Source organism: Amphiura filiformis, chromosome 1, assembly GCF_039555335.1.
Source record: "Amphiura filiformis chromosome 1, Afil_fr2py, whole genome shotgun sequence".
NCBI lineage: Eukaryota > Metazoa > Echinodermata > Ophiuroidea > Amphilepidida > Amphiuridae > Amphiura > Amphiura filiformis.
The window spans coordinates 62,559,718-62,587,514 of NC_092628.1; the positions used below are offsets into that span (position 1 = coordinate 62,559,718).

General features: G+C 34.3%; 1 protein-coding gene across 1 annotated transcript in view; it reads left to right on the plus strand.

Annotated features, from left to right (window-relative positions):
• Window positions 1-27,797, plus strand: part of LOC140150530 (rabphilin-3A-like) — a 128,866-nt gene that overhangs the window by 57,527 nt on the left and 43,542 nt on the right. The window lies entirely within an intron of this gene.

The window sequence follows — 27,797 nt, forward strand, 5'->3', positions numbered from 1 at the left end:
GGGATCTTTTATTCTGAATTTGCTGGATATTTTCAAACAAACAAACAAATAGATTCATGAAATGGAAATGGTACATTTGCTACACATGTGTTGAAAATGTTGACAATAAAATGGCCTTTTAAAGAAATGACGGTGTCGTACATATGCAGCCTGGACTATTATAACTCTGTAATATATAATATATGCTTGAGGGAATGGGCAAGCTTTTGATATTTGAATTCCAAGAAAATGAAAACACCAGGTCAGATAATTATTGCACCACCCCTAATCTTTAAAAAGCCTGTTAATGTAAGTCAAATCACATTTCATGCTGTTACTTAGAAAAACCGTGCTTGTAAATCTCTCATAATATTTACCAATATTAAAATTATGTCTTGCTTTTAGATTATAGTTTTATATAAAATAACCATTCATGTTGAGTTACAAGTGATTTTATTGGAATGCCTTATTCTTTTCAATGCAAAGGGGCATATGTTCTTTAGTTTTATTATTAAGCTGTTTTTATGAACTCAGAACAGTAGCTTTCCATATGAATAGACCTTGTAGTTGGTTATATAGCTGCAATATTAGATTTGTTCTATTATTTATAACACTGAGACGTCAGATGAAATATATCATTGATGTTGTCATACGATCATACACCATAAACAATATAATGCTCCTTGGCAAAATGTGTGGGTTTTTACATGTATCATGCCTGGATGTGATGAGATATGTATTATTACTGATATATAGGCCTATGGCTGGAGTTTGAAATGTTAAATTTGATGTGTGATTTGACGTCACTTGCTCTATTGATAAGCATTAAACTAAGAAATAAATAAAAGGATTCTATAATGTAGGAAATTATATCTGTAAAAAATGCATGTCATTTCTGATCCATTGAGCCACCACAGCATTTTGTATCATTGCAAAATGTCCTGTAACTTTCTGTAATGTTTGATAATGCTTGTATGTTTATGCCTGTGCATAGCACAGTAAATCAATGCACTTTTTTTCATTTGGGGATTATGTTGTTATTTTAAAGATACCTTTTTAAGCAAATGCTATAATTTGGAGAAGAAATTTAAACTGCTAAAAAGATCACACCATTTACCAGAATTGTAGAGCAATTTGAGACCATTTTTGTTGAATGTTTTAGGTAATAATAATTAGTTGATTATACTCTTCTTGCTGCTCAGTTGCATAGTGCTTTTAGGATGTTTACAAGTTGAGGTGCACACCTACCCCCACATATATGGTTTAGATTGAGTAGCTTGAAATTCTCTTGACTAGATACAGCTCGCAAGGACAATCTTGGTCACCTGTACATGCCTCTCTCGTCCTATGTGAATGACCCTTCGTTCATGATGTTGCAATACACTCTCCAAACATACATAGCTAATCATGATATTAAAAAAGATGATGATGCACATGTATTAAATGCAGACATAATCTCATTAGAGATTTACATTGAATCAAAATGTGAATTCTGTAAGGTGTGTAGTTGCTCATGTAGAGTAAGGTATAAGAATAAAGTTACCCAATTGCCTCAATTTTATGAGATGGCTTGTTTCAATAAACATGATAAAGATTGTGTCTACCATGATCTAACCTTGAAATCATCCAATTTGGATGGACAAGCAATACCATAAAGATACTGCATTGGCTCCTCTGCTTTAGGTTGTACAAATAGAGAGCTCCCTCCCCTGGAAATCCCAACAAGAATTAAGGGGCCATGCTCCTATTTCCTGGTGAGATTTTTACTGGAGGGCACTTTTAGTGTGTACCTAAAATTCCAGTTATGTCAAGGGAGCCCATGCGCCATTAGGCGAATCTTTACGGTATTTAGTCACAGTATCCGTAAATAAGTTCATCAGGATTAGTCACAGTAAATTATCATTATTCATATAGCAATATGCTTATAATAGGGCAGCTTCTTTTGTATGTGCAGTAACTTTAAACAAAATTTTCTACAAATCAAGTATTTCTTTAAGTATTTCAAGATATTTCTTAAGTGAGCAGTCATGGGACGACTTTTTGGCTTCAGATCAAAAATATCATAATGCACACATACAGGTATCATATTACAGACATTTTGGAAAATGACCAAATTCGATATCATTTTATGCCATTTCATTATGTTTTCTCACAAGCGCTAGCTGACACACATGCACCAGCTAGAAATGATGTTTACAGAGACAGTAGTAGCCAATAGTAGTGAATAAACAAGCAGTCGGGTTAGCTTATATCAATAGCATGGTAGGCACGATCTTGATTGAAACCAGCGATCTCATAAAACGCATTTGTCACAGGAGAACCTGATCCTGTTAAATCTCTCCCTCCTCGCATATTTCTATTTATATTGGAGATGGCATCATTATCTACTTGCAGTTTATTTTGAAGGTGCATTATGAGCTTTGGAAGAGGAATTGTGACCTCTAAAGTTGGGTCTGATCAAACAATGATCAAAAAAGCTAGCACCTAAAATTTTTGGAAAGAAATCATCTGCATTTGTTCACTTCTTCATCTTTAAAGATGATAATTGTTGTAGATTACCTTTCTTTAATTTAACTTATCACAGCCAAATTATTTGGTTGATTACACCAACTTTAATATTTCCATGCACATTAGTTTTGGGGGTAATTCATTACTAAAATATACTTTGTTAGACAACTTTATATAAAGACACTGCCATTGCAGGTTAATCGAAACATTTACATTTTTACATGATGACCATCCTCCTGGCATAACATGTTTTGATTAAAAAATGTCCTGATTGCCAAGGCATTATTATCTAGCCATACTGAAATAGTTCAAATATTAATTGCTTATGCACTCATCAACAGACATCTTCAGATAGTAGTTGCTGGTTCATTTGTAATTGGCATTCTTGTTTTCCTGCAATACTCTAGATTTTGTACCAAAATTAAAATGTATGTCTTATCATTGTATCATCTTAGCTTATTACTCTTATAGTGTGTCTCATCTCAAGTTGAGAGTAAGTCCATCTTGGATTTTGCAATGGCTGATTCGAATTGGTGTGTTTACGCAGTTGTGTCACCAGTGTATGGTTAAACCGCGCTTCTATGCATTTATATACACCCCACAGGATTAGGTTAGTAAATTCAACATGACCTTACTCTCAACTTAAGACAAGACAGACTATAGTATAATACATACAAAAGTTAACTAGATTGAAGCTTCTTATAAAGAACAGAATGCATATGGATAAAAATGATGAGATGCACCTGTCTATACCGGCTGTCAATGTTAGGCTTGTTTGTTCTGAATCACTGAGATTTTGAAGTAGAAATGTCAAATTTAACATTTTGAAAAATGTTGTGACATTTTGAATGTTGTGAGTTTACTTCGCTTCCATCTTCGGTGGATTAATAAACTTGTGAGCTGCCAGGGGTTAGCTGCCAAGAAACAATCAGGAGAATTGCTTGAGGGGGTAGCTTTGAGATTTTGGTTGATAGCTGCATAAGGTGATAGAGACAAGCTGAAACCACACACTTTATTGAAAGTAATGTGCAGTCGCTTGGAACATTCAAGTGTTTTTATGTAGCCTACGGACTGGGGGTTGTGCACTGCTGCTTCAAAATCGTGACTAGTACGAGTTTACTTAGAGATTATGGCGTAATTACTATTCCAAGATATATGCTTGTTCACATCTTAATTCACAGTGGGATAGACGCACACAAGGAAAGTTCAAGAGCATGTTTATTTTTAGTGAATGAAATATACCGTTGACGATAAATGAAAGTGGCAAACAGAAAGTGTCACTAATCGGATCATGAAGCTACAAGCTTCATGATTGGATTTGATTGCTTACCATTTCACTGTTTCAAATATGTGATACCATTGAAAGAAAGAAATAAAAACTTTTTGGTATTGTAGTGATTTCACCAAATTTATGACAGGTATCAATTTATATAATAATTAAATCTATTGATACGTTTTGAAAAATAGTTTGCTGTGATAAAGTACATCAAAAGAATTCTTGTCAAGTGAGCAAGAAGCTCACAGCATAATATTGGAAGAACTTGTTAGAAACATATGTATACAATGTTAATAACGAAGGTCTGTCATTTTATAATAGTTTTAGAAAGTCCTCTCAAGTGTGTTTGTGATGGCACATTTTGTGACAGCAATCACTCAGTTGTGAAACCGGGGGGTGGGGATAGCAAATAATGAAAGTTTCTGTTGAATCAGCCTAATTTGGAGGCCCAAATTCTCAGTGAAAGTGCTTTTAGTCCAGGAGCAAGATCCCACAGGGGGCCTAAATAAGGACTTGGTTCATCCCCCACTACATACAAGGTTTGACACCATAGGTAGTTAGTATGGACCCTCTAGATCACTGCTAGGTAGGTAGTGGACTCAAATTGTGGTATCACTTTTTTTTTACAGGTCATTTTATGTATGGACGTATAATCGCATAAATTCACCAAAAATATGACAAAATTAAGGGGTAGGTGAAATATTAACTCCAAGAACTCAACTTTTACTCATAATAATGAATTTATTTTGGTATGAATATGTAGCTAATTGATTGTTCTAACTGCCTAGTATTATTTGAAAGCAAACCTAGGTTTCATTTGATCATGATTTGAAGTGGCCAATCCATACACTAGTGAAAAATCAGATTTTTCACAACAATGCGTAGGTTGGGTGTTTTTGTGACATTGGCTTCAAATTTTACTACTGTGCCAATTTCTATTTTCAAAATTGATTAAGTTTCCATTTTTTAATTTTGTTTTTAATATCAAGCATATCTAGGCAAACTTTGATGTTCTGGTTCAAATATTTATGTATGTGCATGTTTGCTTGCATGTTGGTTTGTGTTGTGTGGGTTTGGGGTACGTGTGTGTGGGTATGTGGGGTGGGTATGTGGGGTGGGTGCGGGGTGTGTATAGGGTTCAGGGTTGGGGTGTTTTACGTGTCTTAATATGTCACTCGGCTGAACTATATTACTTCTATTAACAAAATTTGTTTGGTAAGTTGCCATTCATGTAATATTTTGAATATTTATATGTGTGGGGTGAGATCAACCGCTGTTTGTCAGGAAAATAGACTGAAAATGTAAAAAAATAGTTACTTTTCCACATGTAGCAGCGTGTGTAACAATATTAAGGGGTAGGGGAAATATAAACCATCATAACTCAACTTCAACTCATGATAATGAATTCATTTTGGAATTAATATGTAGCTAATTGATTGTTCAAACGTGTTAGTATTATTTTAAAGCAAAGCAGACATTAATTGTCAGGTAGATAGCCATAAAATGTGAGAAAAGGTTACTTTTCTATGTATAACCATGTCAAATACGGCATTATTAAGGGGTAGGGGAAATAAAAACCACCATAACTCAACCTTTACTAATAATAATGAATTCATTTTGGTATCAACATGTAGCTAATTGATTGTTCTAACTTTCCAGTATTATTTTTAACAGAAAAACCATAAGATAGAAATAAAATATGATAAAAATTTTAATTTTCCAATGTGTAACAGCGTAAAATTTGACAATATTGAAGGTTAGGGGACGTACAAACCAACGCAACTCGATATTTATTCATTATAATTCATTCATTTTGGCATTAATATATAGCTATTTGGTTGTTGTAATCTTTTAAAGCAAAATGACCATTAATTGTTAGCTGGAAAGACATAAAATGTTAAAAAATGTCAATTTTTCATGTGTAGTACCCTAAAATATGACAATATTAAGGTGTAGGGGACATTCAAATCACCAAAACTCAAGTTTTACTGATGAAAATGAATTCATTTTGGTATCAATATGTAGCTATTTGATAGTTATAACTTTCTAGTGTTATTAAGCAGTTAAGCCATTAGTTGCCCGGTAGATGGACATAAAATGTATGAAAATGTTAATATTCAATGTCTAACAGCATAAAATATGACAATATTAAGGGGTAAGGGGGACATACAAATCACCAAAACACAGGTTTCACTGACGAAAATGAATTCAATTTTGGTATCAATATGTAGCTATTTGATTGTTCTCATTTTCAGGCATTATCTTAAAAGCAATTAACCATTAGTTGTCAGGTAGTTAAACATACAATATGAGAAAAATGTTGATATTCCATGTCTAACAGCGTAAAATATGACAATATTAAGGGGTAGGGGACATACAAATCACCAAAACTCAAGTTTTACTGATGAAAGTGAATTCATTTTGGTATCAATATGTAGCTATTTGATACTTTCTAGTATTATTTTAAAAGCAATTAAGCCATTAGTTGTCCGATAGATAGGCATAAAATGTATGAAAATGTTAATATTCAATGTCTAACAGCGTAAAATATGACAATATTAAGGGGGTAAGGGACATACATATCACCCAAACTCAAGTGTTACTGATGAAAATAAATTCATCTTGGTATCAATATGTAGCTACGGTATTTGATTGTTCTCATTTTCAGGCATTATTTTAAAAGCAATTAAACCATTAGTTATCAGGTAGTTAAACATACAATATGAGAAAAATGTTGATATTCCATGTCTAACAGCGTAAAATATGACAATATTAGGGGTAGGGGACATACAAATCACCAAAACTCAAGTTTTACTGATGAAAATGAATTCATTTTGGTATCAATATGTAGCTATTTGATAGTTCTAACCTTCTAGTATTATTTTAAAAGCAATTAAGCCATTAGTTGTCCGGTAGATAGACATAAAATGTATGAAAATGTTAATATTCAATGTCTAACAGCGTAAAATATGACAATATTAAGGGGTAAGGGACATACAAATCACCCAAACTCAAGTTTTACTGATGAAAATGAATTCATTTTGGTATCAATATGTAGCTATTTGATAGTTCTAACTTTCTAGTATTATTTTAAAAGCAATTGAGCCATTAGTTGTCTGGTAGATAGATATAAAATGTATGAAAATGTTAATATTCAATGTCTAACAGCGTAAAATATGACAATATTAAGGGGTAAGGACATACATATCACCCAAACTCAAGTTTTACTGATGAAAATGAATTCATTTTGGTATCAATATGTAGCTATTTGATTGTTCTCATTTTCTAGCATTATTTTAAAAGCAATTAAACCATTAGTTGTCAGGTAGTTAAACATACAATATGAGAAAAATGTTGATATTCCATGTCTAACAGCGTAAAATATGACAATATTAAGGGGTAGGGGACATACAAATCACCAAAACTCAAGTTTTACTGATGAAAATGAATTCATTTTGGTATCAATATGTAGCTATTTGATTGTTCTCATTTTCTAGCATTATTTTAAAAGCAATTAAACCATTAGTTGTCATGTAGTTAAACATACAATATGAGAAAAATGTTGATATTCCATGTCTAACAGCGTAAAATATGACAATATTAAGGGGTAGGGGACATACAAATCACCAAAACTCAAGTTTTACTGATGAAAATGAATTCATTTTGGTATCAATATGTAGTTATTTGATTGTTCTCATTTTCTAGCATTATTTTAAAAGCAATTAAACCATTAGTTGTCAGGTAGTTAAACATACAATATGAGAAAAATGTTGATATTCCATGTCTAACAGCGTAAAATATGACAATATTAAGGGGTATGGGACATACAAATCACCAAAACTCAAGTTTTACTGATGAAAATGAATTCATTTTGGTATCAATATGTAGCTATTTGATAGTTCTAACTTTCTAGTATTATTTTAAAAACAATTAAGTCATTAGTTGTCAGGTAGATAGACATAAAATGTATGAAAATGTTAATATTCAATGTTTAACAGCGTAAAATATGACAATATTAAGGGGTAAGGGACATACAAATCACCAAAACACAAGTTTCACTGACGAAAATGAATTCCATTTTGGTATCAATATGTAGCTATTTGATTGTTCTCATTTTCTGGCATTATTTTAAAATCAATTAAGTTTCCCACGAGGGGTTGAAGGTCATAATGGGGCCAATACTAAAATGATCCTACATGTATCATGTTGTAATCTCAAATTGTTCCTCTAAAAAGACAATTGTCATAGTTCTCTGAAGCTTAGTTCAGGGGTTATAACGTCGAATATATCAAAAATATCATAAATAAAGGTCAAATTTTAAAAATGGTCCAATTGCACCAATTAACGTAAGAAACCTCAATCGTATACTACATTCAAATTTTGGTGCAACGATTTGTATTCCGTGTTCCCCTTCACAGTTAATGCAGCCAAAGTTGAGTTATGGTAATATTTCCCTAACCTTAATATTACCATATTTGACACTGTTACACATGGGAGTTTTTCTCACATTTCCCTTGTATCTACATAACAACTAATGATACTAGAACGTTAGATGAATTCATTATCACGAGTAAAAGTTGAGTTAGGGGAGTTTAGATTTCCCCTACCCCTTGATATTGTCATATTTAGGGACCGTTCACAAACACTTGTAAGGGAGGGGGCTGATGCAAAGGGGTCTGAAATTTTTGGCCCTCCTAAGGGGGGGGTTGAAAAAAGTGACAAAAATTTTCCTGGAAAAATTGAGTTTATATGATTTTCTATGGGGTTGACCCATAATTTTCATCTCAACCCTAAAATTTTTGAGGTCTGTAAAGGGGTGGGGCGAAACATTTTTGCGATGACATTTTTTTGCATCAGGCCCCTCCCCCTTACAAGTGTTTGGTGAACGGTCCCTTCTGACAGTTTATGTGTATCTACCTGACAACTAATGATCGCTTTGTTTGTAGAAAGTTAGAACAGCCAATCAGATACATTTTGATACCAAGATGAATTCCTTTTCATGAGTAAAAGTTGAGTTATGGCAGTTATAAATTTCCCCTACCCCTTAATATTGTCATTTTACGCTGTTAGACATAAAAAAATTACCTTTTCCTCACAGTTTCTGTATATCTGCCGGACAAATAATGGTCGCTTTGCTTTATAATAATACCAGAAAGTTAGAACAACCAATTAGATACATTTTGATACCAAGATGAATTCATTCACTCGGGAGGGCGAGTTAGCGCAGCGGTAATTCCCTCGCTTTGCACCACTGAGGTCCCGGTTCAAGCCCGGCGCGCCCAAGGACTCATGTGCATTTGGTTTATCCCGATCCATGCTCGCTCTCGCAGGTTTTCTCCGGGATCTCCGGTTTCCTCCTGCTTTCAAAATCGGTGATTAGTTGTTTCGTTATCAAAAACTTCCTTCACCCAATGGAATTTGGGGAGCTGCAGAAAATGGGTGGATGTTACAATCTAAGTGCGGATAGGTTTGCGCCAGGTTCGGCTGCAACTAGCCTAGTTGATGCGATCTGATTGTGATGATTCACCATAGCGAAATTACAGCGCTTTGAATCCTCTGGAAAAAGCGCTATATAAATTCCGAAATTTATTTATTATTTATTATTATTATTCTCATGAGTAAATGTTGAGTTATGGCAGTTTATATATCCTACCCCTTAATATTGTCATATTTAAGCTGTTAGACATAGAATATTTACCTTTTCCTCACAGTTACTGTGTATCTACCTGACAACTAACGATCGCTTTGCTTTAAAATAATACTAGAAAGTTAGAACAATCACTTAAATACATTTTGATACCAAGATGAATTCATTTTCATGAGTAAAAGTTGAGCTGTGGCAGTTTATATTTCCGCTACCCCTTAATATCGTCATATTTATTTATGCTGTTAGACATAGAATAGTTACCTTTTCCTCACAAATACTGTGTATCTACCTGACAAATAATGGTCGCTTTGCTTTAAAATAATACTAGAAAGCTAGACCAATAACTTGGATATATTTTGATACCAAGATGAATTCAATTTCATGAGTAAAAGTTGAGTTATGACAGTTTACATTTCCCCTACCCCGTAATATTGTCATCTTCACGCTGTTAAGACATAGAAAAGTTACCTTTTCCTCACAGTTTCTGTATATCTGTCTGGCAACTAATGGTTGCTTTGCTTTAAAATGATACTAGAAAGTTAGAACAATCAACTAGATACATTTTGATACCAAGATGAATTCATTTTCATGAGTAAAAGTTGAGTTATGGCAGTTTATATTTCCCCTACCCCTTAATATTGTCATATTTACGCTGTTAGACATAGAAAATTTACCCTTTTCTCACAGTTTCTGTGTATACCTGACAAATAATGGTCGCTTTGCTTTAAAATAATACTAGAAAGTTAGAACAATCACTTGGATACATTTTGATACCAAGATGAATTCATTTTCATGAGTAAAAGTTGAGTTATGGCAGTTACAAATTTCCCCTACCCCTTAATATTGTCATTTTACGCTGTTAGACATAGAAAATTTTCCTTTTCCTCACAGTTTCTGTATATCTGCGTGACAAATAATGGTCGCTTTGCTTTAAAATAATACTAGAAAGCTAGACCAATAACTTGGATATATTTTGATACCAAGATGAATTCAATTTCATGAGTAAAAGTTGAGTTATGGCAGTTACAAATTTCCCCTACCCCTTAATATTGTCATTTTACGCTGTTAGACATAGAAAATTTTCCTTTTCCTCACAGTTTCTGTATATCTGCTTGACAAATAATGGTCGCTTTGCTTTAAAATAATACTAGAAAGCTAGACCAATAACTTGGATATATTTTGATACCAAGATGAATTCAATTTCATGAGTAAAAGTTGAGTTATGACAGTTTACATTTCCCCTACCCCGTAATATTGTCATCTTCACGCTGTTAAGACATAGAAAAGTTACCTTTTCCTCACAGTTTCTGTATATCTGTCTGACAACTAATGGTTGCTTTGCTTTAAAATGATACTAGAAAGTTAGAACAATAACTTAGATACATTTTGATACCAAGATGAATTCATTTTCGTGAGTAAAAGTTAAGTTATGGCAGTTTATATTTCCCCTACCCCTTAATATTGTCATATGTACGCTGTTAGACATAGAAAATGTACCCTTTTCTCACAGTTTCTGTGTATCTACCTGACAACTAATGGTCGCTTTGCTTTAAAATAATACTAAAAAGTTAGAACAATCAATTAGATATACATATTGAATTGAATTGAATAGAATTAATACCAAGATGAAGTCAATATCATGAGTAAAATATTGAGTTCTGATGATTTATTTTCCCCTACCCTTTAATATTTTTCTATGTTATGTTGATATACGAGGGAAATCAACATCAGTTTTTGTTGGGGTTTTTGGTTTTTTTTAAAACATTTTTTGTCTTTTTCCCAGTGGTTACTCACGTCCTACACATAAATATTCCAAATATTACATCAATGGAATCTTAACGGATTTTGTAAATGGAAGTTGGTGCAGTGTAGTGACATATTCATGTACACGCACATTCATCCCCTCACCCCACACATACCCTATGTACACCGCACCCCCCCACACCTCGTCCCACAGACACTCCAACGAACTCATACATATTATAATGATTGGAACTGTTACAATAATGTGTCCCTTGATATGCTTAACATTAAAAACAAAATAAAACATTAAAATTTAAATTAAAAAATTAAAAATGGAAACTGAATCAATTTTGAAAATATAAAGTGGTATAGTTGTGAGATTTGAGGCCAATGTCAAACTTTACACATATGGTTTAAAAAACTCAGATTACCACTCATTTATGGACTATATACTTCCAAATATGCTCAAATGAAACCTGTTTTTGTTTAAAAATAATACTAGAAAGTAAGGAAAATCATTTACCTACATATTGATACCAAAATTAATTCAAAATCATGAGTAAAAGTTGAGTTCTTGGAGTTTATATCTCCCCTACCCCTTAATTTTGTCCTATTTTTTGTGATTTTATGCGATTTTACGTCCATACATAAAATGACCTGTAAAAAAAAAGTGATACCACAATTTGAGTCCACTACCTACCTAGCAGTGATCTAGAGGGTCCATACTTACTACCTATGGTGTCAAACCTTGTATGTAGTGGGGGATGAACGAAGTCATTTTTTTGAGGTTGCTGCTCCTGTACTATTTTGCCACTCGGAATGCTAAGGCTGATTACATGTGTGACAGAATTTCATAGTACATTTCACACAAGAAAAGGTAATTCAGATTTATACTAGACTCTTGTCCTATTATGCATTGTGGGACAAATTGCAATCAATTTTAATGAAGTTAAATATAAAAATATATTTTGCATGATGTATCATGAATAACAAACAAAATAACTACCATTGTTTTTTGCACTTAAACCTTGTGGCTCAATATCAAATAGACATTGTCGCTCAATAGGTGATATGTGAGGCAAACACTCAATATATTAAAAAGCTTCAATTTGTAGATAATTTAAATTTTTGGACAAGAAAATATTAAAGAGGCATATGTGCCGTGCCACCTTAAGGTGGCTGTGTACTCTCAGACATGCATGTAGTAAAAGTGCAATAACTTTGTAATTATTCGCGCAAAACATATAAAAGTATACATTTTTATGAAGGCAAGACATCAATAAATCTTAATACAAATACAGATTTGGGGTAAAAACAACAATTTTGAAGAAAATCACAAAAAAGTGAGTTTTTGGCAATATTTGTTAGGTACATCATAACAAAAAAACACTCTTTCCAAAATATTTTATTTAGTTTTTAGCTCAATCTTGAGGCTCCATTCCAAAAACGTTTTTTTTTTTTTTTTTATATTGGCCTTATTTTTTGAGTTATTGATCATATAAGGCATCTAAATGAACTTTTTAAAATTCAAAAACGCCTATTTGCACAAAATGATGCCCAAAATCGGAAATAGACCAAAATATAAAAAAATGAGAAAACCGTTTCTTGAGTCGATCATGCTTTTACGATGATCATATTTGCTTACCTATAGATGCTGTATTTATTGAGTTATCGTGGTACCTAAATCGTCATTTTACCGAGAAAATGAACATTGAAATAATGGCCGTTGAAGTTTAAAGTGGTCACATTTTGCACTTTCATCGAATCTCACAGGAGAATGCGACAGTTTTCGCTTTTGAAACTTATATTACGTGAACATCGGGTAAATCCACAGCCCCTTGAGAAGTTTGAGCGAAATCCATTCATAACTTGATATTTAAATCGGGGAAAGAACTTGAAAAACCCACATTTTATCAGCTAAAACGGAGCCATTTGACCACTAGGTTTTTGTGAAATCAGTGCTTCCGTGGTGTTTCCATCAGATGCGCGCATGTAGATAAGTAAGCGTGTCGTCAGCGGCCGCAGATTTGTGCGTTAACAAATTGCGCGACACGCAACGCGATGAGTTGTTCTTGTGCGCGTGTACCTTGCTGGTACAACAAAGATTTTCTTTCCTTTTCAATTTCAAACACGAGTGGAATAGTGAAATAAAATCCTTAAAATATTGCAGTTGGAGTTTACAAATCTGGATTTTCATTCCTTGTATTTATAAAAAACATAACAAGGTACAAACATATCATAAAAACTCAATTTTGAGAAAGAAACAATGGCTAGAGTACACAGCCGCGTTAACAGTATGTATTTTCTGTCTTAGTTTAACCCTGCGTCATCATCCGCTAATATGATTGTAACCATCCAATGTACATAAAAACTTAGACCTTTTTGGTGGTCAGTAAATGTTTAAAAGAGCATCATGACCCATGCTTGCAGTGCTAATGGACACCTGCAACAACAAAATGCATGATGTTAGTTATGATGCCTTCCCTGTGGGCAACATGAAGGGAAGTTTTCTTTAATGTTATCGCCCACATATAGATGCTGAAAAATCCATCCAAATTTGACTCATGGTCATTTTTATATCAAAATGCAAAATGCATGACATATGGTCATTTTTATATCAAAATACAAAAGAAGTTGAACACTTTCGACCATAATGATCTCGAAATATATTTTCTATCATCTGACTCAAATTTGTGTGATCATATCACCTATGATGATATCATTTTTTAGATTGATTGCAAAATGGTGATAAATGCATGATAAGCAAGTACAACCTTTTAGCATTCAAACCTTGATTTATATAATGCTTTGCAGCTGGCACAATGCTCATCTTACAAAGCTCACTGAGTTTGAGATTATATAATTGTTTTTAAAATGCCATCTCAATTACTAACCCAATACTAGACTTGTTGGCATTTTCTTGAACTATTAATACCATTTTACTACTTGAATTGAGTAGTCACAGTATGAACATTGCATCTTCTATTTCCATGGTCACTGGCAGTTAAGTGTCTTAGCTACCCATCCACTCGCCCATCATCTTAGAGAGGCAATTTGCTCCTCAGATGGGGAAAATTAATGTCTTTAGCAGTAAAGTAGGTAATGGGGTTACACATCCTGCACAAGAACAAATAAACACAATGAGGAACGATTGCTTGGTACAGGAGATAACTGAATATATTTTATAGGAGAGAGTGAACAGTCAACCAGCCCAAAGTGTTGCAATTATAGGAGTTCTCTGGCAATCACAACATTATGCTTTATATGGTAGATAGAAAATTAATTATCAAGCACAAATCGCATGGTTTTATTGAAAACAAACTCATATTGACAATAAAAACGAATAAAAACAACCAGCTCTCAATATGCGATATTCAAAATTCCTGAGCGCCAACGGTGTAGGACAATAAAGTCATGGTTATTTGTGCTCAATTGTTGTCAGCCTTCATTGTATTATGGGGACGTCATTGCCCCAGGCAGTCTTGAGTCTTTTGTATGTATTAGCAAATAAAAATATATATATATATAAAATACAAAAACTATTGTAGGCCTATGTATGAGGAGGCACATGGGATGAAAAAATGGCCTACCAATTGACAGTTGCCATGGAAGGGGGGGGGGAAACATAAGAAGGAGAGGCCAAATAAGACCAAAAGGACTTTAAGGCTGGCCCCACCTTTACCTGATGAGGGATAAATTGAGAGATGGTGGGGAAAACAAAACATCACAGAACAATACAGGACAGGACAGGATGCGAGACTGGCTATGTTGAATCAGGGACAAGTCAATTCATATGCCAACATATATGGCATAATGTTGTGATTGCTAGAGACTTCCTTTAAGCTAGACGACGTAAACAAAATCCTGGTCGCTGCACAACCCAACTGAAAAAAAGCAAGGAAATGCACCGGCATGGGATTCAAACCCACACACTTCCATTTACTAGTCGGATGCCTTATCCATTAGGCTATCAGCTTCCTCTGATAAATGGAGATTAAACTGGGTGCTAAGGCAGGTATTCTTTAGCAGTAGTAAATTGTCTATGAACTCAAAATATTGTTCAATATACTAGTAATAAATAAAGTTAGAGTGACACATATTGAGCTTTATGGATCCGCTTTGGCAAAAATCTGTTTTTATTTTCAAGTTCAAATTTAGGATACACAAGTTTATTTAAGTGGCAGGCATTTATAAATTTTTAGCTAAGACTCTGTTTTACTTTTAACATGATCAATTTAAAACATTTGCATTAATGTGTGGAGACTTATTGTTAGTTGCAGTTTAATACCTCTTTATTTTCGAGAGTTAAAAATGGTCCATTGAAAATCTAAATGAAAATTGGTTAGATTTGAAAAGTTGTAAATTCAAACAGATTACAGAGGTGTAAAGTAGCTGAGCATGAGATTTTGTACTGGCCTAAAGTGAGTGGCAGTCAGTGTGCGTCATCAATCAGTTAATGCTGGCACTTAGTGATGCAAAGACAATAGTGTAGGTGTCAAATTAGGCTATTTGGGATCATCAGCCACAACCCCCACAAATTGAATAATTTTGGTTAATTTTAGGCAATTTAGGCTGAATTTACATGCTTTTAGAGTACTGGAAAATGTCTGTTTTATTATACAAAAAGATTATGCACTCTTCAAGAGCAACAATTGATGGTTATTTGCTGCTCACAGAAATCAACTAACTTAGAATTCTAAATTTTGTAAATTGGGAGCATTATGATTTAGTATATTATTACATTTTGGGCTACACTGAGAGCATTGTGCATGGTGAATACCCATAAAGCAAATCTTTATAATATGGCCCTATAATTTGATACATAATTTAAATTACAATTTTATTCTATTGTTAAAATGTGGAACAGTGGAGATTCTGCATTTACACATGAATTGATGTTACATGGTAATTGTTAAAGAAAAAATGCATGGCATTAAATTGCGCTAAATTTATCCAGGAACAAATGCTGAAATTTGAAATGCTTCAAGTTCACCTTCAGTACGAGCGAGGGAACACAGATACTGATCACCCCTGGAGGTGTACAGTCTATTTTAAGGCCACAAGCTCTCCGTAAACTCTGTTAGCATTGATTACAATGCAGATGGAAAGCCATTTGTTGAAAGGTTGCCAACTTAATTACATGTTTGTTTTACGATTCATTTCAATTTGACATTTTACGTAATCAATGTTTGCGCAATGTGGACGTGTTTGTGTAATGACAAGATATGGAAGTCACTTATTGATAAAAGTAGGCAGATGCAATAAAAAATCCATAACTACAACAATGGTGCCACAGATATTTTATCGGTTGAACCTGTCATGATTATAACATCTTTTAATTTTGTCTTCATTATCTGAAATGCTATCATCATTAATTTCATCACCAATATAATCATTGTTGTCATCTCTATCATCATCATTGTTGTTGTCATCGTCTTTATCCAGTTGTCGTCATCATTATTGTTGTCAGTGATTACCATCACCATCATCGGGGTTATCTATCTCTATGATCTCATCATTGTTGCTGTTGAACCATCATCATTCATCATCATCATCAATATTATCAACATCATCATCATCATCATCATCACTATAACCATCACTGTCACATGCAGGTATTGAAATATATGTATGACCACCTCCATACAGTATAATGCATACCTGTTAACATAAATGTCACTGCCCACAGGAAATGGGGTAGATCATGTCAAAACACTTCAGAATTCGGCACTATTTGACAAGAAAAACATTCAGTTAAAATGTCAGATGTGAAGAGAGATGTTAACCACATTTACCTCAATAAAAACACTACCCAACTTTGACCCCTTTTTATTAGGCTTATTTTGAAAATAGCATCTTGCATATTTAGATTAAGACAATTTAACCGAAAAGAGTCACAATCAATCTTGTTCACAAAATTTCCATCAAATGTAAATAAGCCTGTGAAAAAATGGGTCTCTTTGGATTCACTTTGTGATCTTTAACAGTATTTAGGTCAAGCGTGAAGGTTATTTTTACCATTTTTGGTTGGATTTAAAGGCCGGCATCTGTGCCCCTTGCTTGATCATGAGAATCATAACCAAGATCAAAGAACATTTATCGGGCACTCTTATCGAGAACTCCCTTTAAATTGCATTTTTAAGCTTTTTTTCGAGGTGGGTGAGAGACCATGGATGTCCACAGTTAGTTGTGTATCCATGGTTTACCAGATTCTAACTGGGGGAAAGACCACATGTGACAGTCTTACCCACTCACCCCTACACTTCACACAATATAGGCAGATACACAAGTGGATTTGCTTGCATGCTGTGTACCCGTAAGACTCATAAACAGGCAATACGTTTGCCTAAAATGGCTTGAACAAAACCGAGGAAGCTCTTAATGCTGTGAGCTCCTCGAAGCTGTAAACTAGCAAAATGAGCAGTGGTCTCTTGGGGCCTGACTGATTACTTCTAAGATAAGTATAATTCACTTAGTGACCGAGGACGACAATATTATGATAACCCGGACACTCAAACAGCAATTATACCAACTTCACTTGATATGAAAACCACTTTATTCTCTCTTTCTCTCTCTCTCTCTTTCTCTCTCCCTGTTAAAAAGAAATTTACTTATAATTCATATTTGATGAAGTATGAATCAAGGATGAGGTATCTATATTTGATGGTGATGATTTCTATAGTTAATTGGAAAAGATGCATGTTTAATCGACTGCAATGTGGAGGCAAATTGTTTTTTGATAATTACTCTTTTTGATGGAGAATAGATATTGGTGGATTTAAATGAAGGGAGTTCAAGTTGATTTGCTGCTCTAAGTTGATTGGTGGAGCTCTTGTTATTCTTGAAACTCAAATCCATTCATTTATATGCCATTGGTGTTATTATATGCCAATATGTGCCTGTGCTTCAGTACAGAAGGTCTTTTGAAAATTGGAAATGGCTCAAAACCACAAGTGTATGTTTGTGTTGTTTGAACTGAAAAAATAGTTTTTGTGTTGACCAAAGTTGGGCTGAACAACAGTCGACAACCCAGGTAACCCTAGTCATAATATTATAAGCATGCTCCTCCACCATCTACAAATGCTTTTAAGACATTATTATGGATTGCAAATGCATTAGGGGGGGGGGGTCAAAGCGGTTAGAACATTACACATCGCACTTCAGAAGGATTTCAAGGCAGCTTTCGTAAGCATGTCTAGCATAGGATTTATACAACACTTTGGTTCTTCAGTTACATGGTACAGCGGATGTAAGTAGGTAATTTAGCATGGCAATGGGAAGAAAAATCACTACTTGTTATTGCCAACTAAGATAGCTAGGGATTACAGTGAATTGACAAGGATGCAAAGTTGTGGAGAGACAGAGAATGGATTCTGAGAATGATGCTTGGAAAATGGATTGCTGGGAATTGTCAAGCTCTACAGAGCCATCCTAATCAATTCTGTGCACAGAAAAACACTAATAAGAGTTTGGAATTTAGTAGGAGTACGTGCAACATGTAACAAAATTGAGCTTCCTGTCAAAAATGTGTGAAATAAGGTCTGATCAATATTTAGACCAATGGGATTGGAGATATTAGAATTCTTTGAGTTTGAAAATGTTGAGTTCCATGAAGTTTTATTTAATGTTCCCACTCTGGTCCTTAAAAGTGGTCCAACAAATTTCAAATATTCCCTGTCATTTTAAATGTTTTTGATCTGTTAAAGCCATAATGTATGATCTTATAATATTAAATTGGTTAGTTTTGTTAAAACCAGATTTTTTGGCATATTTGTAATGTTTACACATGTCCCAACTTGCACCCCAGATGGAATCAGCCAAATTTGTTCTTTTTGTAGGTCAACAGAGCAAAGTTCAACATAAAGTAATAATTCATGTATTATGACTTTATGTCCTCCTGTACTGACATCTTAAACGGCCAAAGTAAGTAGTAGGGTTTCTTCCAGTAGGGTTTCTTTCACTTTACCTTGTTATTTCAGCTAAAAATGGACAGAAACCCTTCATGACAATTATTACTAGTATTATTTCGGCATTTTGAGTATAGAATAACAAATTACAATTTGAAGGAAATCGTACATACAAGGGCTTTATATCATTATACAGGGTGTCCCAAGAGTCTCAATACCATTTTGAACCGTCATATCTTTCACTAGTATTGGCCGAGGGGAAATCAAAATATATATTTGGAAGACCGAGAAAGCCAAAAAGGACAAGGACATGAAGATTTTGCTAGTCAGGGATAGCACTCCATCAAGTTGCCTTTTATTGAGTGTTTTGAATTTTGTTTCAGAATTAACACCAATTACCTTTGATCTCAGTCGAAATAAAATTAACAAAATATATATTCTCATAGAGAAAACGTCGTTATTGGAAACATTTGGAATGCAACAGCCACCATTGGATTCCCCTTACCACAGTGACACTGACTGTAGTAAAGTGTTACACTTTGTACTACTAAAATCGATGAGAGATCGGATTCCTTGAACAGTGATGCTGACTGCAGAGTTAACTTTTTCCAAATCATATCAAAACCTATCCTAGGGTAGACCCACCCCCTAGAATTAAATTCCCAAGTGTACAACTCTGAAACCGTTGATTAATATTACATATCATGGCTGAGACCCCCACAAGGTATATTTACTACTGGTGCATACAATTCAAGGTGACTGTCCCATGAGATTCCCTCCACAAGTGTGTAAATGACCTGGAGGTTACAATGGATAAAAGGATTATTGTGAATTACTCTTCTACCTGTGCATATGTATCATTATAATTTACGATGTTTACTTGATGGAATGACATTCATAAATGATCATCAAAACCAATCACACATCAAGATGTTTACAAAATCGGCGTACCCCATTGGATCCCTGGCCATGCCAATACCACAACAAACACAGCAGGGAGCTAGCAATGACCTGACCCGGAAACGACCAAACACAATTGGGATCGTCCATTTCTCACCATGGGTAAATTTGTTTTCCTTTCGTGTTGCCCGTAAAACATTATTTTCTTTCCTTAATATGACATGTACAAGTCCAATGAACAAATACACCTCAAATGCGATGTGTCAATACGGATTAACCAATTAATGTGTATTGAGAATTATGAAATCAATTTTTAGACTTTGCTCCACACCTTATTCACTAGTAAAATTTTGACAAAAACTTGATCTTATTCTGTTATGATATGGTTGATGATGATAGATTGATATCATTTCTTCATAGAATTTCCAATCTAAATCAGTTGTGTAAGGCTACAACAAATTTATTCTAACATAGCCACCAAGCCTTACAAATAAACAAATTAGAATCTGTAATCAAAGCATGGTTTCTCTTTAAGGATAAAATTTGACCTTCTAATGTCACATATGAAAAACAAAGATTCTGAATTTGAACAAAAATTTCTCAATGTAAGATGAATAGCAAATCTATCTCTAAAAGACTTTTACATAAGTTGCTGTGATTTGTGACGATTATTTGAATATGGAAAACCAATTTAATTTCTGTGACGTTACTTTTGACCTTAAAAGAGTGTTTGTTGAAGTTTAGTTGATGCCTGTGTCTCCCCCGCAATGAAATAGAATCATGATTGATGATGTAAATATAAAAGTATAAGAAGAATTTAGTTACAATATTACAAACTTCATATAAATTAGAAACTCTTGCTATTTTTTGTTGTTGCCAGAATGAATTATCTCAGCTTCTAAACCAAATACTTTGTCAAGGTAATTCAATGATGTGAATGCAAGGCCAAACTTAATTTGAAGATGAGCACTACAGATCAAGAATACTTGAATATGTCTGGATATTGTCTCCCCAATATGACAGTTTCAACATATTTTTATAAAACAAATGACAAGGGGTATTCTAATATATATCAATAGGACATGCACTTACACCAGGGGGAGTGGGGGTTTCACCCAAAAATCTACACAAATTTCATGTCCCCTCTCGCGTCCGCTTAAATGTTTTGGATCCCCCTTTGTTTCCCTCTTTTTCTCCATTTTCCCCTCTTTTTCTCCATTTAAAACTTAACGTAAGGCAAAGAACTTTCCTTTTTACATTTTGGCAGAGCATTTTTATCAACCATTATCACCAAAACAAAAACATCTTTATAAAGGTCATGATAGGATTTACAAATGTGTTAATTGTGAGTTTGGGCTGCCCATCTAGAGTTGAATACTCTTAGATTCAAAGTATCATATGCTGATGATTTCTATTTTTAAGTATGTTTTTAATATTACAGATACAATCATGCCAGATACAGTGTGCATGCTATCATTACATCATAATCTGTCTTGTTTGTGCCATGTATTGGTTGGTACAGATGATATCTGTGTCTGTAATATAAACCTATTACTTGTCACAAACAGTTTGTATGGCAAATATAATCATGTTCATCATGTGCAGATCATATTAAAAAACCAACTTGTCTTGATTACTGTGAATGTAATTGCTTTAGAATTACAGACATTAAATTACTAATGAGTGTAATGTTACAATAACATGTAATGTAAAAGTGGAAATTTTTGTGTTGCATTTATATTTGCACTTTTTGTATTCAAAGTAGCTACCATAAAAATAACAGCTCACAAATATATTCCTTTCATGTATAGGTCAATATCAGAAAGCTTGGGATTGTGAATTTAAAAATAAGTGAAACAGTTGCAAAGTATGAAAAATTCATCACATGAAAATGTCCACTTTTACAGTAAATCACATACTTCCCCTTGTTACATAGTAAGCTGTCTTGGTTTCTAGTCAACAGAGTAAAACATTTATACCACTGTGAGGTGAACAACACAAATTATCTGAACTAATGCTATTTACCAAAGATACCGGCACTAAGTTGGAAACATACATCTAGCTATCTGCTGACGATAGCAGTGTGAGTACATCTGAATAAATGCTGTCTACTAAAATTAATGCAATCTACATAATGAAGTAAAGTGAGCTGAACACACTGCTCTAGTTTTCCAATATTTCTAGTTAAATGTGGCAGTGCTCTCTACTGAAGATAGCAAAGAAAACACATACTTCTAGCAATCTGAAGTAATGCTGTCTACTGAAGATAGCAAAGTGAACACATGCTTCTGGCAATCTGAAGTAATGCTATCTACTGAAGGTAGCAAAATTAACACATACTTCTAGCAATTTGAAGTAATGCTGTCTACTGAAGATAGCAAAGTGAACACATGCTTCTGGCAATCTGAAGTAATGCTGTCTACTGAAGATAGCAAAGTGAACACATGCTTCTGACAATTTGAAGTAATGCTATCTACTGAAGATAGCAAAATGAACACATACTTTTAGCAATTTGAAGTAATGCTGTCTACTGAAGATGGCAAAGTGAACACATACTTCTAGCGATCTGAAGTAATGCTGTCTACTGAAGATAGCAAAGTGAACACATACTTCTAGCAATCTGAAGTAATGCTGTCTACTGAAGATAGCAAAGTGAACACATATTTCTAGCGATCTGAAGTAATGCTATCTACTGAAGATAGCAAAGTGAACACATACTTCTAGCAATCTGAAGTAATGCTGTCTACTGAAGATAGCAAAGTGCACACATGCTTCTGGCAATTTGAAGTAATGCTGTCTACTGAAGATAGCAAAGTGAACACATACTTCTAGCAATCTGAAGTAATGCTGTCTACTGAAGATAGCAAAGTGAACACATACTTCTAGCAATTTGAAGTAATGCTGTCTACTGAAGATAGCAAAGTGAACACATACTTCTAGCAATCTGAAGTAATGCTGTCTACTGAAGATAGCAAAGTGAACACATATTTCTAGCGATCTGAAGTAATGCTATCTACTGAAGATAGCAAAGTGAACACATACTTCTAGCAATCTGAAGTAATGCTGTCTACTGAAGATAGCAAAGTGCACACATGCTTCTGGCAATTTGAAGTAATGCTGTCTACTGAAGATAGCAAAGTGAACACATACTTCTAGCAATTTGAAGTAATGCTATCTACTGAAGATAGCAAAGTGAACACATACTTCTAGCAATCTGAAGTAATGCTGTCTACTGAAGATAGCAAAGTGAACACATGCTTCTAGCAATTTGAAGTAATGCTATCTACTGAAGATAGCAAAGTGAACACATACTTCTAGCAATTTGAAGTAATGCTGTCTACTGAAGATAGCAAAGTGAACACATGCTTCTGGCAATTTGAAGTAATGCTATCTACTGAAGATAGCAAAGTGAACACATACTTCTAGCGATCTGAAGTAATGCTGTCTACTGAAGATAGCAAAATGAACACATACTTCTAGCGATCTGAAGGATCTGAACATATAGGTTCCCTTGTTATAACTGTAGGCACAAACTAAGAGTGGCCTCATGTGAAAAAGGGAACATGTACTTCTAGCTAGCTGACATAATGCTATCTACTGAAGATGGCAAGTAAAACATGCTTGTAGCGATCTGAGGTATGGTTATCTACTAAAGACAGCAAAGTGAATAGTATTTTTATCTATATGAGGCAGTGCTATCCACTGAAGATAACAAAGTGGCCACATGTAGCAATCTAAGGTAATGTTATATTCTGAAGATAACAAAGTGGACATATATTTGTAGATTTGAGAAGACAGCACACTTCTCACTATATGAGGTGATGTTATCTATTGAAGATATCAATCAAGTGAATTGAATACTACTTAAGCTATATAAGGAAATGCTATCTAATAAAGATAGAGACATTGAAATATTTGTATCTATTTTATCTAATTCTGTGCACTGAAAATAACAATACTATAAAATACACAGCGTTATGATATAGTTTTATCTGCTGAAGACAGCAACATATGGATCTTGCAGACATGTCTTTTAACCCATACAGGTAGTTTAGTTTCTGGTGCTTTTGATCTACAATACTGACTAACCAGGGCTCAATGATTGTGGTGCCAAACTTCATGTATGTAATGATAAATGTGTCCATTTCAATGAATTGTGATACACTAGAGGTGTCAATATCAAATCAAAACATTTATCACAGAATTTCATCGCTGAAGGTCCAACTATTGATTGTTATATAATTGACTTTTGAAAAGCATACTGCTATTAACGACCCTGCAAGTGCCAGAAAAGGAAACCCTATGTTCAACAAGAGGTGATTAGCCTGCAATATTGTATGTTATGTTTACAGCCATCAGCTACTTTTGATAGAATATCGGCATAAAGTAAATGCAATCAATGTGTTGTATGTAGATCATATCCATCCTAGACGGTGTGCTGGGGGATATTATTGGTAAATTGCAATTGGTTTTAAGTGTGTCTTTGACATTTATATTCTTAATAGAATGATGTACCCATGTACTCTGAGCTCAGACTAATTGCAAGGATCCTTCACATGCACTTGTATGAGACAGCATAAGTAAGTCAGCCAGTGTATTCTTTGAGCAAAACAAAAACAAGGACATCTTTTAAGGAACACTTAACAAATTATGAATTCTACTTATTATAGTAAGAGTTTTTCCTGAAATTTAAAGGTGTGATTTGTTAAGACAGTTTTATAAAGTGTAAAGACTTTTTGTAGTGTTGCCATCAGCTCCCTTGAATACAGGGCTCTTGCAGTGGCAGGTTTGAATCAGTGCATTTAAGCGGTTGCATCACCAGTGTACGGACAAATCGCCTTTTACACATGTGTATACTCCCCGCCTGATTAGGTTAGAGTCCGGGATTCAGAATCCGAAAAATTAAAAAGGGAAATCCAATATGATGTTACTCTCAACTTGAGACGAGACAGACTATAGGTGCTATGCACATAATCTGTGGATAATGTGTTCATGGTGTTTCAATATGCAAAGACTATTAATAGCAAATTTTTATATAAATTTTATATTAGCTGTATACTGTTTCAAGCAGCGTGAAGTGTAAGATAAGCAAAAGTTAAATTTGGAGACTCGTGTTTGATATGATCAAAGTTTGAGATAATTAATCCTGTAATAATGAGCATCAGGTTTACTGTGTGTTAAGTGTCTTTTATAGCAGATGATATCTGAAATGTCAATATGGTTATCTGTCATTTATATTATTGAGGAGCCTACTATGAAAATGTCTTTCTGTTTGAACATCTCAGTTCTTGTATGCATGTAGTGAAAATCTTGCTGCATTAATACCTTTCACTCTCTTCTTGCAAGGAGATTAAAAATGGGCTATTCCATTTAAAATCCACACTACCCCTGTGGAGGATTTTGGAAATATCTTCCACAGGGAATGGAATGAACACATTAGCAGCTCCATTTGAATTTCATACACCCTCTGAGAAAGATTCAACCTGAATCTTCCACTGAGGGAGTGTGAGTTACAAATGGAACTGCCTAATGTGTTCATTTCATTTGAAATGCATACTTCCCTGTTGAAGATATTTCCAAAATCCTCCACATGGGTAGTGTCAATTTTAAATGGAATAACCCAATGTGTTAAACATCTGTTTACACCTTCACCCACCAGAAATGTAAAGAGATATGAACTCTACCTGAAAACTACAACCATTCTGTAGTAACAAATCAATGAACTGATATATTTAGGACTTCCCTGTTCTCTCAATATAGAGGCATGTATAATATGGGATTTACTTGACATGAATTGTTTCTTAGAGTCCACACTTATTAGTGCTATGGTAAAATAGGAATGGGTCCACATGTGACGCACCTGTTGTATTTGTTCATATAACTTCACAGTTAGCCCTTAGCGATACATGACAACTATATTTGCAAGCCAGCCAGCCAGCTAGTTGTCTCCTATCCCTGTGTACCTAATCAGACAGTCACCTGTAATTAAACCAGCACCAGCATGACAGCCAGGTCCATTACAATACATGACAGAGTGACAGATTTCTGAGCAACATGCCTGCCATTAGGTCAATGAAACCACTGCTTGCCAGCCATCCCATAGCAATCTTGTTGCAAAGTGATAAGCTTTTTTTCTTCTAGACCATCGAGTTTGCATGGTATTATGTAATATGTTTGGAACTGTATGTGACAAGTTTGAGAGAGAAGTGCACTTAAAGGGATATTTGAAAACATGTAGGAATAAGCATACAGGGTTGGGTATCTGCTATTAGATCCAACATTACTTCTTTCCAGGTAATGCAAGTAATGTTATCTACTGAAGATAGCAAAATGAGCACATACTTCTAGTGGTCTGGAGTAATGTTATCTACTGAAGATAGCAAAGTGAACACATACTTCTAGCATTCTGAAGTAATGCTATCTACTGATGATAGCAAAGTGAACACATACTTCTAGCAATCTGTGTAATGCTATCTACTGATGATAGCAAAGTGAACACATACTTCTAGCAATCTGTGTAATGCTATCTACTGAAGATAGCAAAGTGAACACATACTTCTAGCAATCTGAAGTAATGCTGTCTACTGAAGATAGCAAAATGAGCACATACTTCTAGTGGCCTGGAGTAATGTTATCTACTGACGATAGCAAAGTGAACACATACTTCTAGCTAGCAATCTAAAGTAATGCTATCTACTGATGATTGCAAAGTGAACACATACTACCAGCTATCTGAAGTTATGCTCTCTACTGAAGATAGCAAAGTGAATGCACACTTCTAGCTATCTGTGTAATGTTATCTACTGAAGATAGCAAAGTGAACACATACTTCTAGCAATCTGAAGTAATGCTGTCTACTGAAGATAGCAAAATGAGCACATACTTCTAGTGGCCTGGAGTAATGTTATCTACTGACGATAGCAAAGTGAACACATACTTCTAGCAATCTAAAGTAATGCTATCTACTGATGATTGCAAAGTGAACACATACTACCAGCTATCTGAAGTTATGCTCTCTACTGAAGATAGCAAAGTGAACACATACTTCTAGCTATCTGACGTGATGCTGTCTACTGAAGATAGCAAAGTGCACACACTCTTCTAGCAATCTGTGTAATGCTATCTACTGATGATAGCAAAGTGAACACACTCTCCTAGCAATCTGTGTAATGCTATCTACTGAAGATAGCAAAATGACACAAATTATCAACTGTCAGTGAAAATGTCCAAATGCAAGTGCAAAACATACAAACCTTTCATGGGACATCAAACGATATGTAAGCACAGAATGAATTCACTGAAATTTACCATATGGGAAGTTACTGTTTTTGTATGCAAAGTAAAGTGTAATGTACTAGTGTTTGTGTAAGGTGTGTAAGGTAAAGGAGAGAAACACATTCTTAAGAGAACAAATTACTGAAACGAAAACAGTTCTTTTAACAGAATGCTTCAAATGATCTTAAGTTTCAGCACATTTGAAATGCAATGCCAATAAAATGTTCTCCAGGAAAAAATGTTCAGGTAAATTTGGATGCAAATGCCAAATCACTCAAGTTCCATTAGGCTCATGTAACACCATCAGTTCTACACAGAAAAATCACATTATCCATTAAACTTGTGTATGTGGTATAGAGTTTCAGTAATAGTTGTCAGAATGGTGAACTGAGAGTTAAAATGTTAGATTCTGACAAGGAGTGTGACCTTTGATACATGATATTGGAAGGGTCTTTTTTTCGCGGTGGTAGTTCGGGTGAAATTGATTAGCAGACGTTCTGTTGTTAGTTTTTTGTTTTGTTTTGTTTTTTGTTTACTGTGTATGTATGCATGTACATGTTGG